The sequence below is a fragment of the Ovis canadensis genome, chromosome 19 (genome assembly GCF_042477335.2).
Source record: "Ovis canadensis isolate MfBH-ARS-UI-01 breed Bighorn chromosome 19, ARS-UI_OviCan_v2, whole genome shotgun sequence".
NCBI lineage: Eukaryota > Metazoa > Chordata > Mammalia > Artiodactyla > Bovidae > Ovis > Ovis canadensis.
Genome location: NC_091263.1, coordinates 70,921,288 through 70,937,270, shown reverse-complemented (window position 1 = coordinate 70,937,270; position 15,983 = coordinate 70,921,288). Strand labels below are relative to the sequence as shown.

Below are 15,983 nucleotides of genomic sequence, written 5' to 3'. Positions count from 1 at the left end.
GGCAAGTCTTCACGCTGAACTGTTCTGACCTCTTTGGCCTCCCTCTTCCACATTTAGGGACCCTTGTGATGACACTGGGCCCCACCCAGACCACCCATGATCACCTAGGATCATCCCATATATTAAGGTCAGCAGATGAGCAACCTTAGTTCCACTTACGATGTCCATTCCATTTGGCTGCATAAACTAAAAGGGTCACAGATTCCAGAGATCAGAACACAAGCATCTTTGGGGATCATCACTCTGCCTACCACAGTCTCCCCCCAACCCAGTGCCTGGCTCAGCCCAGAGCTTTCAGAGGCCAAACATCTTCCTTCCAAGCTTCTCTGACTCCACCATCCTTCTGGGCCCTCAAGCTCCAAAGGCAGGAAGGATGACCCAGCTCCTTCCTCTCCTGCCAGCCAAAGCCCAAGCCTGTCCTATTTTTCCTTCAAGAGGAGCTGGTTTCTCCATTCCCACTGCCTCCTTCCCAAGAGATCCTACATGGGGACTGAGGGCTTTGGAGCCGGTTATTATTGTGTTCCCATCCCTGTTTGCTGCTCAGCTTCTGTAAAATGCGGTATTAATATCTCTCCCCCTGAGTTTTGTGGGGATTGAAGGATATCATGCCCACAGCTAGCCCAGAATACTGTCACCCAGTAAATGAGAGTTTCCCCTTCCTTCCCCATGCTCAACATCTCCCGAACTTGGCTAATGGTCAGATGCCCCTGGGAGCACTGTTGGTAGTGCAGATCCCCCAGCTCTCTCACTCAGAGAGTCTGATGTTCAGAGCAAGGTTAGGGTTAGGGTGCTCAGGGAAATCTGTATCGTTAACAGAGGCAACACATGCTAGGCAGAGTGTGGTCCACTCAGACCGCCAGAACCTCTCCCCTGAGTGTTATGATAATCTCCCAGCAGGCTTGCCTGCCTCTAGCCTCCTTTCAAACAAGTTGCTGGGCTGCCCTGGGTTTCAGTTCCCCCATATGTAGAAGTTGCATACTACAAGGTTCTTCCAGCTCTGACATTATAGGATACTAATGCTCTGCTCCTGTTAAAGCCTTCAGGGTTCATCCACTCAATCAGCAAAGGCACTCAGGGTTGATATGACCTGCACAAAGGCCTAGAACAGCATGTTTTAAAAGTGAGTTACAAATAGCCTTTTATGGGCCCCTCAAAATACTCAAAGAAAAAGTGGATTTTATGTTCAAAGAAGTTTGGGCAATGCTGCTCTCCGTAGGCTCCAATAGGAGCTGCACAAGATGCAGTCACATATGAAAGGCTCTGAGAAGGCCTGCAGGAGAGAAAGCTCTTTCAGTCAAGCTAATCTGGTCCTTCCGCAAACTACACAAGAGCACAGTCCTCTCCCTTAGAATGTAGCTCCATGACTTTTGGCACAGTGTTGGAAACTGTCATCTGCTCCGATCCCTGCCATGTCTGGGGCCAGCATTTTCATCCTGGCATCCAGGCCTGGGCACTCTCACTGGCCACTCTGAACAGTGTCAACTTTCGGCGGCCAGGGTTTTGTCCACCCTTCAAGCAGGACAGTTGGGGAAGGGAATGAATCAGAAATAGACCCTGGGAAGCAGGGGCTTGGAACAGAAATGGTGTTTTCAGAGCTCCAGATCCCATGATGTGGGTGGAAAATCCTCTTGGTACCTTCAGGGGAGGGGTTGGGAGGAAACTGAGTCAGCTGTTGTGAGAGTGAGGGCCTGGCTGGACCCTGCCACCAACCCGTGGGCCCATTGCTTCTCTTCTCTAGGCCCTTTTTTTTTTCATCTCTGACACAGAAAATAATGTCACTCACTCAGGGTTTTGGACCTCACCTGGGGCTGTGGATAAGATAGTACACAGTAAAATGATCTCATTGCTAGAAAAGACCCTGATGCTGGGAAAGACTGAGGGAGAAAGACTGAAGGAGGAAGGAGGAAGGGTCAACAGAGGATGAGATGGTTGGGTGGCATCATTGACTCAATGGACATGACTGTGAGCAAACTCCAGGAGATAGTGGAGGACAGGGAAGCCTGGCATGCTGCAGTCCATGGGGTTGCAGAGTCAGACATGACAAAGCAAAGCTAACACAGCCTTTGTTTATATTAACAGAAGCACAGAGTCCATGGTGAGAAAGGTGACCTCTATGTTACCATCTCCTATCCTAGGGCTCAATCTTGGGTCCTGAACAGAAGAGAGTCTGGACAAATCAAGATAATTCAGAGGATAAGGGGGTGTGGAGACTATAGCAAAGAGAATTGGATGAAGGAGCAGGTGTGTTAGTGCACAGCCGTGTCCGACTTGCTCAGCCTAAGGATAAGCACTGCATAAACAGACCTGGTCACTGTCCCCAGGTCTCTGCAGGGCTCCTCCAGGACAGGGGGACCAGGTGGGGCTGTGAGCTCAGAGGGAGCAGTCAGGATCTTGGGGAGTCACTGAGGCAGATGCCAGCTCAATATATGGAAAAACTGTCTAAAAATGATAACTGCTTCATGTCACGAGCACCCCGCATGAGAGGTGGCAAGCTGAGGCGTGGCAGTGGTGGGCTTAGATGTCCTTAGCTCAAAACCTATTAGTCTCTCAAATAATAATCTCCAAAGCACAGGAAGGACAAATCGGTTCATCTATTGCTAATTAACTTTTTAAAACTTTAATTTATATATTTTTGGCTTTGCTGGCTCTTTGTTGCTGTGCAGACTTTTTTCCAGTTGCAGCAAGTGGAGGCCACTCTCTAGTTGTGGCACACAGGCTTCTTACTGCAGTGGCTTTTCTTGTTGCAGAGCACCGGCTATAAGGTACACAGGCTTCAGTAACTGTGACTTCTGGGCTCTCGACCACAGGCTCAATAGTTGTGGCACACGGGCTTAGTTGCAATGAGGCATATGGAATCTTCCCGGATCAGGGATCGAACCTGTGTCTCCTGCATTGGCAGATGGATTCTTTACCATTGAGTCACCAAGGAAGCCCTACTTCTGCTTCATTTTTAGCTAAAAATAGTTAAGAGTACATAGTTCAACTCTGATGTGCACCCTTGGCCATATATCAGATACCCAACGCCATGTCCACTAAGTGGGGTCCCTAAGAGGCCAGTAGGAAAGCCCACAATGCAGACAGGTCTGCTGTGGCCACATTTCCCATTCCTCCATGGTCAGCCTATTGCCCTATATTGCCGTGTCCTGGTGGTGGGTTAGAATCAAACAATGCAGCTTTAACTGAATCAGCCCCTGTAGTGTGGACGAGGGGCTTCAAAGAGTCCCTGTCAAGAAACCACGGAAGGAGATAGTGCTTATCAAGAATGTACAAGCCAGACACAAGAAAAGCGTGGAAGAGACCCACCACTGCTCCTAGTTCAAGTCCTACAGCAGCCAGCCTAATGTTGCAAATGATAATGAACAGGATCTCAGACACACACACTGCTGCTGACTGAAATCATAATAAGAAAACTCCTTGAAAGGTGGACTTCCATTCATTATTGTTGGTGATGGAAAGTCTGAACTCTGGTGTTGGTGATGGAACTCTGAATATACTATGTTGGGCCTTGAGATATTAACTAATGGTTGCAGTACCTGTATATGACAAACCTAGACAGCATATTAAAAAGCAGAGACATCGCTTTGCCAACAAAGTTCAGTATAGTCAAAGCGATGGTTTTTCTAGTAGTCACACATGGATGTGAGAGTTGAACGATAAAGAAGGCTGACTGCTGAAGAACTGATGTTTTTGAGCTGTGGTGCTGGAGGAGACTCTTGAGAGTCCCTTGGACTGCAAGGAGATCAAACAAGTTAATCCTAAAGGAAATCAACCCTGAGAATATTCACTGGAAAGACTGATGCTGAAGTTGAAGCTCCAATACTTTGGCCACCTAAAGCGAAGTGCTGACTCATTGGAAAAGACCCTGATGCTGGAAAAGATTGAAGGTAAAGGAGAAAGGGGTAACAGAGGATGAGATGGTTAGATAGTATCACTGACTCAATGGATGTGAATTTGAGCAAACTCTGGGAGACAGTGAAGGACAGGGAAGCCTGGTGTACTGCAGTCTATGGGGTCGCAAAGAGACAGATAAGACTGAGCAACTGAACAACAACAATTCGCATATAATTTCTAAATCCATAAATAAATATATGTGTTGGGGGAACCTAAACATTTTTCTTGGGCAGACGGTGTTATCAACAATTTGATGAACACTGCTCTGGATTTTTAGGCCCAGCTAGACACTAGGGGATGCTATTCCCTGTTTAGGTTGGAGGTCTAATTAGATTTGTTTTGGATTTAGGAACAAAAAAACTAGTGGGAAGTGTGCTCCTCAGTAAACTTTTTTGAAGTTCACAACAACAACCACAATGTTTGAAAATTAATGGGAAGAAACCAAAAACTCTGAAGAGGTTTTCCATGGCTCTGACCCTCCAAGGTGGGTGTCTTGTTAAACAGCCAGAGCCAGGTCAGGCTCCTCTTTCTTATTCTCTCATCCCAGATGCTCTCAGTTTTTCTGTCTTCTCTCTCTCTCTTTCTATCTTTTCCCAGCAGTATCTCACATTCTCTCTCTCTCTCTCTCTCTCTCTCTCTCTCTCTCTCTCTCACACACACACACACACACACACAATTGGCAACAGCAAAGACCAGACAAAAGGCATCCAGAGCAGGAGAAAGAGCTTGCTGCCTCTTGAATGTCAGACAGACCCAGACTCACTTCCCACCTCTACCGACCACCGACTGTGAGATCACCTCAAGTCTCCCCCAGTCTCAGAGCCTCAGAATCTCCCCTGGAATAGCCACATCAACAACTCAACAATAACATGATAACCCAATTTCAAAATAGCCAAAGGCTTTCAACAGACATTTCTCTAAAGAAGATGTACAAATTGACAACAGCATATGGAAAAATGCTCAACATCATTAGTCAGTATAGAAGTGAGAATCAAAACCACAGTGAGATACCACTTCACACCTACTAGGATGGCTACAATATGAAATACAAATAACAAGTTCTGGGGAGGAGGTGGAAAATTTGGAAATCTGACATATTATCAGCGGAAATGTAAAATGGTGCAGCTAGTTTGGAAAACAGTTTGAATTCCTCACAATGTTACACACAGTTTCACCATAGGAGCCAGCGAGTCCTCGTAGTATATCCAAGAGAACTGACAGCCTATGTACACACAAAGACTTGTGCATGACTGTCCGCAGCAGCATTATTCATAATAGAGAAAAAATGGAAGCAACCCAAATATCCATCAATTGATGGGTGAATAAACCAGATGTGATATCATCATACAAGATTCTTCAACCATAGCGAGGAATGAAGTGCTGACACGCGCTAAAACATGCATAAACCTTGAAAACATTATGCTCAGAGAAAGAAGCCAGTCAGAAGAGAGCCCCTATTGTATGATGCCATTTACATGAAATGTCCAGAATAAGCAGATCCATAGAAACAGAAAGTGGATTAGTGGTTGCCAGGGAGAAGGGGACACAGCGAGTGACTACTAGAGGGTATGGGGTTTATTTGGGGAGGATAAAAATGTTCTAAATTAGACAGTGGTGAATAAACTGAAACTCAGTTTCTTCACAACTTGGTGAATAAACTGAAAACCACTGACGTGCACACTTTAAAAAAGGTGAATTTTATGGCATGTGAATCATATCTCCATAAAGTTATTTAATTTTTTTTTAAAAGAGAATCTCCCACATAGAGCTGTTATGAAAATGAAAGAAGGCCTCCATTGACAATGACCAGTAGGGTCCCCAGTCCGGGTGTGTGGCCAGCATGTGGGAGACGACATGCTACCAGGGTGACCTGGCAACGATCTCAAAGCACAAGGACCCCAGTTTTTCAGAAGGCTGCGCCAGCCCAAATTCAGGGAGACGCGGAGACAGGAGGGGGTTCATTAGTATAGATCTGCTTGGACCCCAAAGAGGACAAACACACCCTTCTTACGTGACTTTTCTCTCAGTTTCTAAACAAATCAAGTCAAAATGATAAGCCCCAGACCATAATCTTTCCCGTCCCCAGTGAAAGGAAAAATGGGATGGCTTCCGACCCAAAAGCCGCCTCCCAGGAGAGAAGCCAGGATGCTCTGCGCACAGGTGAGGGGACTGGGGCTCCCTCGCGGCCGCACCCCCGCGCCGTGAGCTTCTGACAGCAGCGGGGCTCCCCCTTCCCCCAGCTCTCCGTTCAGTACTTTTTCCTCAAAGATGCCTTCGAGCCCCGAGGCCAGGGCAGCTTCTGCCGGGAAGAGGAGGGCGTGTGTGAGGAAACACCCGTCAAAGCTGTGGGTCCCACGAGGGCGGAGGGGGCGAAGCCTTCCGAGAGTTCGCCAGACCCTTCACCTCACAAATGGGGAAGCTGAGGTCGTAATGTTTCTGAAGGCCCCGCAGAGCAAGTTAGCGACAGACCCGGAGTGGGCCGGCGGGACCCTCCCAGCACGGGGGAGGAGTATTCTCGCTCCCCTGACTCTCCCGAGGAGACGGAGGCGCTCACCTGACTGGGAAGCCCCTGAGTGGGACTCAAATTCAGGCCCGCCGGGAACCGCAGAATGTCAGGCCTGCTGAAGAGCTTCTTTCTCCCCAAAACTCCGAAAAAATCCCCCCGCCCCGCTCAGGCGCCCCGTGTGCCTTACCTGAGCTCTGGAGGCAGGTGCGCGCTGGAGGCGAGGCGACCTTGGACTGCGGGTGCCGGGGGAGGGGCGGGGGAGGAGGTCGGAGAGGTGGCCACGCCCCCGGCGGGGAGGGGGCGGGGCCTGACGCTGCGCCGGGGGCCCCAGGTTCACAGGCTCACGCGCGTGGCATTCCTTCCCGCGGTGCCGTCGGCCCCCGGCCTTCCTGTCTGACCTGACTCTTACCCCGGTATACCAGGAGGGCAGATGGGGCGGCTGTCTCCTCCCCCCGGGGCCATGGCCATGCCATCTAACTTCAAGGCCTGTAGCACCACTCTGGCTATGTCAAGCTCCGTCCTAGGGCCGCCTCCTCTCTGCCATGGGTGAGGCTGACTCAGGGCACAGCCATGTGGGCCAACCTGATGCTCCCCCAGGACGGAGGTTAGACCGGCAGCAGAAGAGGAGGCTCTAGGCTCAGTGTTGCCTTGAGAGACTCCTGTGAGTGGGGCTGGCAGTGCCCTCCGGTGGTGAGGAAACTACCCAAAGGCTAGAATATCTACTGACTTGTGGATCCCAAATGGGTGGGGGTTGGGGACAGACCTCTCAACGTTGAGGCCAGAATTAACTCCAGCTCAGCTTGCCTCTCTCACTCACCTTTCAAACACTCTGGAAGAAGGACAGTAAACAAGTCCCACCCTGCCCTGGGTAGCACCCTGAGGGAGACAGGCCATGACAATCTCCATGAAGGCAAGGCCCAGGCAGCTGGGGGTTCCCAGGAGGGCTTCCTGGAAGAGGAATCATCTAAGCTCAGGAGTCATCCTTGGAATCATCCCTGACTCTTCGCTGTCTCATACTCTGGTTCTGACTTCTCTGGAAAACCCTATTGGCCCTCCCTTCAACATATTCTGAATCCAGCCTCTTCATGCCATCTCCTTGCAACCACCCTGGCACCCACTAGTCTCTTCGCTCCTGTCCGCCACCCACTATCTGTTCTCATCAGGGCAGCCAGAGGGGTCTGGTTAAAACCCAAGTCAGCTCATGTCGCCCCTCATGTCCCTCTGCTCAGCACCCTCCCAGGACTCCCCCCTTACTAACTTCTATTCTTACATAGTCCTATACTGTGCCACCCACTTCTTGCCCTCTCTGACATTAATTACTATAACGTCCTCTCTCACTCTGCCCCAGCCACCCAGGAATGTGCTCCAAACACTCCAGTAAGGCCGTCCCTCCTCAGGGCCTTTGCCCTGGCTGTTCCCTCTGCCTAGAGTGCTTTTCCCAGACAGCCACCTTGCTCCTTCCCTCACTTTTTCAGGTCTCTCTACCCAAACGTCACCGTTTCCAAGAAGCCTTCCCTGACCACCCTGTATATAGTAGTAACCACCAGCACCACCTTTCTCTTGCATCGTACTTTACTGCTCACCATCAGACACGCTATTTTCTTGTTATGTATACTTCCTTCTTATGTGTTTGTTAGTTTCAAGATCTGGAACAGTGTCCAACACATAGTAGGCGCTTGATAAATTTTGTTGAATGAGAGTGAGCTGAAAGGGTAGCCCAAGATGCATTCCAAAGGTGCAAAGGTTTAGAGGTAGAGGGCACCAAGTGTGCAAAGGTTTAGAGGTAAGAGGCACTATTGTGTTGAGGACCTGCAAATGAATTCAGTAAAGTGGGAGAGTGGGGGGCTTGGCGGCTAGAGGAGGGGAGAAGGGAAAGAGAGAGAGGACGTGGAAGCCACATCAAGATCAGGCATTATCCTGAGGGTGATGGGGATATGATCAAATCTTACATTTCATATCAATGATTTGGCCGCTGTACTGTGGATTGGGGGGCAAAACATGAGGCACAGGATGCTGGTGAGCTGGTGCAGTGGCAGGAGTAGAGAGGACTAGGGAACGGGCACTGCATTGTGCAAAACAGTGGCCACCAGCCATGTGTGGTTTCGGAGCCTTTGAAATGTGGCTGGGCAGAGTTGAGATGTACTATAAGTTAAAATGTATAGTATAATTATATGTTAATTATTAATATTATATTATTTATATAATCTATATATATTATATATTATAATCATATATCATATATATTATATCATATATCATCATATATATCATATATAATCATATATATTATAGTGATATATTATAATATATATTATATAAATATTGTATATTATATAAATAATAATCTATAATACATCTATTATAATATAATATATAATACCTATATAGATACTATCTATATATAATATATAATATCTACATAGATAATATATATTACATATATCACATATATATCCTATATATGATATATCATATATAGCATATATATTATATCATATATATCATATATATACATATATATTATTTCATACATGTATTATATGTTATATCTATATAGATACTATATATTTTTCATATATAATATATGGCATATATTATATATAATACATAATATCTATATAGATAATTACATTTATCATATATATCATATGTAATATCTATATAGATATATGTTATATACAATATATAAATACATATAATAAATTATATATATTACAAATATATATCATATGATTATTTATTATAATAAATATGTCATATTATACATCATATATATAATATATATCATATATTGTACTATGTGATATATATTTATTATAATTACAATATATTATAATATGCTATATATTATATATTTATTATATTATAATATATTAGAATATAACATAATTGTATTATATATTATATTTACATACATAATATATATTATTATATTTTACATACATAATATATAATAATATTATTATATTATACAATATCTTTATATATTATATATTATAATATATTAGAATATAACATAATTGTATTATATATTATATTTACATACATAATATATATATTATTATATTTTACATACATAATATATAATAATATTATTATATTATACAATATATTCTTTATATATTATATATATATCCATATATACACATATAGTGAATACATATGTGTATGTGTGTGTGTATTTGTTTTGGGTTTTTTGGCTATGCAGCTTGTGGGATCTTAGTTCCCCAACCAGGGATCAAATCCAGGCCCTCAGCCATGAGAGCCCAGAGTCCTAACCACTGGACCACCAGAGAATTCCCTCACAATATATTGCCACTGGACACTGTTGATTTAGAAGGGAGAATTGAGAGGGCTTGGTGGTCTGGACTGTGCAGGTGAGGAAGAACTTTGGTCTAATAGCAAGTCTCCTCTCCCCTCTAATTGCTCCTTTCTGATGAGACCATGCAGTCCAATGGCAGAGAGAACTGGCCAAGAGAGAGCCAAGAGGGTTAGTTTCATCTCAGTACAAGGACACACACAAGTCATATCTCCACAGTAAAAACTATCTAGAAATGAAATAGGTTGACAGAATAGGCAATGAGATCTCCGTCCCTGAAAAAATAAACTTGAGAACCACCATTAAGCAAAGGGAAGGAAGTTGAACTAATCAGTTATCCTCAAAATGTGGTCCCTGGACCAGCAATATCAGCATCACCTGTAACCTTTTTAGAAAGGCAAACTCTTGAGTCCCATCCTAGTCCTAATGAATCAGAGACTCTGGAGGTGGGAACTGCAATTTGTATTTTAGCCACCTTCCAACACGCCGACTGGTGCTTGCTCACATTGAAGAACCAAATGGACTACATTATACTTCCTACCACTGAAAGGTGTCAGTGACTGGCACGTAGTAGTGCCCATAAGACCCAGTCAGTACCTCACGTTTACTATCTTCTAGTTCCAGGTGGTTCAGTGGTAAAGAAACTACCTGCCAAGCAGAAGACACAGGTGGGGAAGATCCCCTGGAGAAGGAAGGGGCAACCTGCAGTATTCTTGCCTGGGAAATTCCATGGACAGAGGAGCCTGGCAGGCCACAGTCAATGGGGTTGGAAAAAGACGAACGGAGTGATATCCCGTCCCTCACAATGGAGTGAGCGCACAGAACAGAGCAGTCCCAGGTGAGGGCACTTCCCCTCTCTGAGCAAGTAAGAGTTGACCTCCGGAAGGATGGAGGGAGGACCTCCAGGCATTTCCTACCTCTCTGCTGTGGGCAGATCTCCAGGGCCACGACAGAGCTGCCAGAGGCATGAGGAAGTCCAACTTAGCTCCATCCTGAGGTGACCTCACTGCTGTGTGTATGTCGGGAGAATGATTCATGGGACAACCTCCCACCATCCTGTGGGCACAGCTGACAGCCCTGAAGAGCAAGCTCAGCAGCTGAGCGTGGCATCCGGCTTCCCTGCATTCCAGAACTGACAGCGGGGGTGGGGGGCCCCCTGACTCAGCAGGCACGTGAACTCTGCAGACAGCAGTTACACAGCTTGACAGCCTGGCCTCAGTCTCCACATCCGTCACAATGGGGGAGACAGCTGTCCCAACCCGTGGTGAGACTATTTGTATGAAGTGTTCTGGGCGGTGCCTGGATGTAGCCAGCCCTTCCTAGGCCTTGACACACTTGTAATGAAGCTCTGAGATCCCTCAGGCTGATGGGAACTCCCCAGAGACTTCCTGGGTCTGGTCTGAGAGTGATACCCTGGGGGTGTAGGGGGCTGGAGAACATGCCCCTACTATGAACACCCTGGAGCCTGGTTCTCTTTTTAATTGTCATTAATTATTAATTAATTTGTGCTGGATCCTTGTTGCCACGCGGCTTTTTCTCTACCTGTGGTGTGCAGGCTTCTCGCTGCGGTGGCTTCCGCTCTTGTTTCGGAGCACAGGCTCTAGAGTGTTCAGGCTTCAGTAGTTGCAGCGTGCGAGTTCTAGAGCACAGGCTCAGTAGTTGTGACACACGGGCTTGCTGGCTGTGCGGCATGTGGGATCTTCCCAGATCAGGGATCGAACCTGTGTCTCCTGCATCAGCAGGTGGATTGTTAATCACTGATCCACCAGGGGAGCCCAAGCCCAGTTCCTGACGTGAGTTTCTACTTACTCACCAAATGGATGCCTCTGACGGCAGGGCCTGTCTTAATCATTTTCAAACATTTCTTAAATGAATGCTGTAAACAGGGACTATTGCCCCATTCCTTGGATGGGAAAAGTGAGAACCAGAGGAGTAAAGGACTGCTCAGCGTGACCTAACAGATATGGCTAAGTCGGGACTTGAACCCACGTTTCCCTAACTCCAAAGGCAGGACTTTCTTCACTCCTCCATGGAGAAACTCCAACCTAACCTAGCTTAAAAGCTCCTGTACGTGTCATTTAAATCTACGTTTGAAGAGGTAGCCTCTGGCCTTTGCAATTCCATATTCTTTAAGAAACAATGGGTGTCTCTGAGGCAATCTGAGATGGAGTTGAAAATAGTTTTACATCTAGATTAAGCCTGACTCACCCTGGGCCTCCAGGCCTCAGTTGTTTCAACTATGGAATGGGCCAATGGAAAACTTCTGCAGCTGAAGGCAGAAGTTGGACCTGGTCATCTTGAGAACCCTCTGACTCTCAGACACCAGTGTCTCAATGCCCCCTCTAAAGAACAAAGACAAGAGCTAATTTTATTTTTTTACAAAAAGGGGGTGGGCGGACTTCCCTGGTGGCTCAGTGGTAAAGAATCCGCCTGCCGGTGCAGGGGAAATGGATACCTGGTCCAGGAAGATTCCATGTGCCATCGCGTAATTAAGCCTGTGCTCCACAAGAGAGTAGCCCCCACTCCCCGCAACTAGAGAAAGCCCTCGCAGAGCACTGAAGACGCAGCACAGTCAAAAATAAATAAATAAATAAAACAGTGTGTACTTGTCAAACAAATTATAAGAAGGGGGTGAGTGGTGAAAAAATCCACCCTAGGACATTCTGAGAAATGCAAAATAAGGGATTCAGACTCAATTTAGGTGGCTTTTAATGTCTTTTTCTTTTTAAGCAGAAAGATCCTCTTGACGAGTAAAATTTAAGGCGTTCTATCAGATCAGAGTGGACTTCTTTTTAGCTGAAGTGGGGGTCCTGGGGCTATCAATGGGAGCACCTGCTCAGCATCACCTTGCAGGGCTATCTTGAGGGCCTACTGTGAGCTACTTTGTGTCCAGCACACAGCTGGAGCTTTTTAGAAGGGGCAGGATGCATTTCCTGTGTCTGTGCCCCATAGAGGCCATCCAGAAAGCAAAACCTATGAAGTGCCGTAGTTGTAGAAATCGGAGCCCAGTGAATTTTGTGAACACTCTTCTAACAAACGAATTGCCAACAGACATCTTTAACACAATCTGGGAAACTTGAATACGGACTAAATATTAGATTATTTAAAGGTTAGTGCTATTTTTGTGAGGTATGATATTGGCACGGCAGCTATGTAAAAATGTCATCGGTTGGCATGGCAGGCTGAAGCAATTGCTGGTGACAGGACATTGGGTCTGGGATTTGCTTGCTTAAAAGCATTCCAGCTTTGGGAAAAATGTGGGAGGGGGAGACAGGAGGGACAATCAACCAATGTGAAGAATAGCAGAGGCTAGGGGATTCGTAAACGGGAGTTTATTAGATCAATATTATTCTTTCTACTTGCGTGTACATTAGGACATTTCCATAAAAACAGTGTTACTGAGTTCACCTGGAGAAAGGCGGTCTTGTCCTACCCTAGTGTCTGAACTGTGGCTTCCACTGCTTCGTCTGCAGCCTGTATTTAAGCAACTGGGTATCAGGAAACTCCTGGCTGGAACTGCTGCTGTGAAATTTCCAGCTGTGAATTGTGTCAGCCTTGGTCATCCTGTCCCATACTTGCTGTTGGGTTTGCAAGTATAGTTCTGTGCTTGAGGAGGTAGTCATAAAGTTCTTTTAATAAATGCACAAGTCGTTAACCTTTATGATGAATAAAAAGAACAGAAAGAAGAGAGGAGGGAGGGAGAAAAGAGCGGGGGAGGAAGGAAATAGGGAGGGAGGGAGATTTTAAAAACAGCTTTTGAGATCGTCTTCTGATCCAAGACACAAATGTTTGGAACAGTCTCACCCATGCTGGAAGGACACAGTGCCTATAGCCTGGGAATTCTCCTAAGAGCTCTGTCTGGGCAGTGACATTCCTGTGAGCAGTGTCTAACTGGGCTCAAGCCCAGGGAGATGTCACAGGACACACCTGTCCTGCAGGTATGAGGAGTGGATGCAGGGCACCCTGTGATGGAGCCTGAGACTGTGGATACAAGCATGCGTGCCTGGAACACTGGCCTGGTTCTCTGCCTGGAGGATGTATCTGCTCCTCAAGGGTGGGCTCACACTTCCCATCTCTCTCCTCTGTTCCCACAATCCTTCCCTCCACCATCCGACTCAGTGTGTGTCTCCTCTACAAGCTGTAACAATAATAAAAACAACTAACAGCTACAGTTCACTGCAGGTTTGCCGTGTGCCCGGCATTTAGCCAAGAGCTTTTCCTTCTTGGGTGGGTGCTATTATTTCCATCTTATAGATGTGGAAACTGAGGCTCAGAGGGGCTGAGCCACTTATGCGAGGTCACACAGCTAGAGGCGACTCAAATTCAGCTCTGTCTTCTCACCAAAGTAGTTGTTCTTCACCACATCTCTCTTAGTTTCCCTCCATATCCCCCCTGTGTTTAGCAAACAGCCCAGCTCTTTGGTAAAGACTGACAGGAAAACTCAGGGCTTCCCAGGTGGAGATGGGGGTAAAGAACTCATCTGGCAATGCAGGAGATGTAAGAGGTGTGGGTTCGATCCCTGGGGTCAGGAAGATCCCCTTGAGGAGGGCATGGGATCCCACTCCAGTATTCCTGCCTGGAGAATCCCATGGACAAAGGAGCCTGGAGGGCTACAGCCCATGGGGTGGAAAAGAGCTGGACACGACTGAAGTGACTGAGCACCCACAAACGAATATTCACTGCTTGGATCCTTGGCTCCCCCTACAGGGCTGGAGCTGCCCCAGCAAGCTGCCCGCCTAGTTCACGTCCCAAAAGATGTGACAGAACAAAAAGATAGGTCGGAACAAGAGTTTAACCTTGTTTGCCTCAAGCCCAGATATTTTCCTAAATAGCTTGTGGTTGTTGCTGTTTACTTGCTAAGTCATGTTCAACTCTTTGCGGCCTCATGGACTGTAGCCCGCCAGGCTCTTCTATCCATGGGATTTCCCCAGGCAGGAATACTGGAGTGGGTTGCCATTTCCTTCTCCAGGGGATCTTTCCGACCCAAGGATCGAACCTGCATCTCTTGTGTCCCCTGTATTGGCAGGTGGATTCTTTACCACTGAGCCACCAGGGAAGGCCCACATGTGACTGGTGGCCAGCATACGGGACAATGCAGGTACAGAAAATTCCCAGCATTGCAGAGTTCTATTAGACAGTGCTGCTCTGGAGCCCAGAAGCCCATAATAACAGGTACCCAAGAAGTGTGTTATAAAATAACGATTTCCTTTATCCCCTTCTTATAAGGGTGAGGCGAACATAGCTCAGAGAGGTTGTGTCATTATCCCAAGGCGTCACAGTCAGGAAGCAACTTCGCGGGGATTTGAACCCAGGGTTGTGTTGCACACACGACTCCTTTTTCCAAGAACCAATGGCCTCCTGGCTGTTTAGAGAATTTCTTTAAAAAAAAAAAACAAACTGATTATATATATATATATATATGTATATATTATTTATTTATTTTTGACTGTGCTGGATCTCGGTTGTTGCTCAGGCTTTCCCTAGTTGCAGCGAGTGGGGCTACTCTGCAATTGTGGTGCGGGGGCTTCTCACTGCAGTGCCTTCTCTTGCTGCAGAGCGCCGCTCGAGGGTAGTCGTGGCACAGAGGCTTAATTGCTCTACCTGTTTTCCGATAGATCCTGCCACCCTGAGCTTGTACCTACCTGCGGAGAAACTGGGCAGCTTCATTTAAGAACTGTTGCCCAGTCTGGGGTCAGTCCTGATTCCATCCCTGATTGACTGGCTGTGTGACTTGCAGCAAGCCCCTCTGCCTCTGTGGCCTCAGTTGCGTTGGGTGTAAGATGAAGAAACCGGCCGTGATGTCCTGAGGGTTGGATGAGGCAGGCAGAAGCCCTGGTGCGACAGGGTACTACTCTTCATATCCTGTCTGGTTTTGGGGTGGGCCGCATGGGAAGTGCGCTGGTTGGCTTGACTGACAATAGCAGCTCCTGTTTCTGGAATGCCTGCAGATGAGAAAGCTAGGCTTAGAGAGGTCAAGTGACTTGGCCAAGGGCTCACAGGAGCAGAACTGACCGAGGTGGGGGCTCCCACCTGAGACTCTCTGGTCACCGTGACTGTGTCTCGCGAGTAGGGATCCAGGGTACCACGGGGAGTCGTAGGGAGGAGCTGTCCCCTGAGAGGTGGTGAGCTCCCCGTCCGCGGGAGTGTGCAAGCCGGTGATGGGCCCTCGTCTGCGACAAGGACGCCGGGGAGGGATCCGCGAGCCCCTCGGCGGGCCCCTCCCGCCTGCCGCCTCCCGCAGCGGCGGCCGCGGCCGCGGCGAGCGCG

General features: G+C 47.2%; 1 protein-coding gene across 6 annotated transcripts in view; it reads right to left on the bottom strand.

Moving 5' to 3' along the window:
• The window catches only part of TMEM40 (transmembrane protein 40), a 33,378-nt gene extending 26,732 nt beyond the window's left edge, over nucleotides 1–6,646 (bottom strand). For 5 of the 6 annotated variants that reach the window (XM_069560974.1, XM_069560976.1, XM_069560979.1 and 2 more), the window contains exon 1: nucleotides 6,585–6,630. The gene's annotated coding sequence lies outside the window, so the exon portion shown is untranslated. Of the gene's footprint in view, nucleotides 1–6,584 lie in introns of all 6 variants that reach the window. The other variant, XM_069560975.1, reaches the window with a different exon arrangement.
• Nucleotides 6,647–15,983: the final 9,337 nt, after the last annotated feature.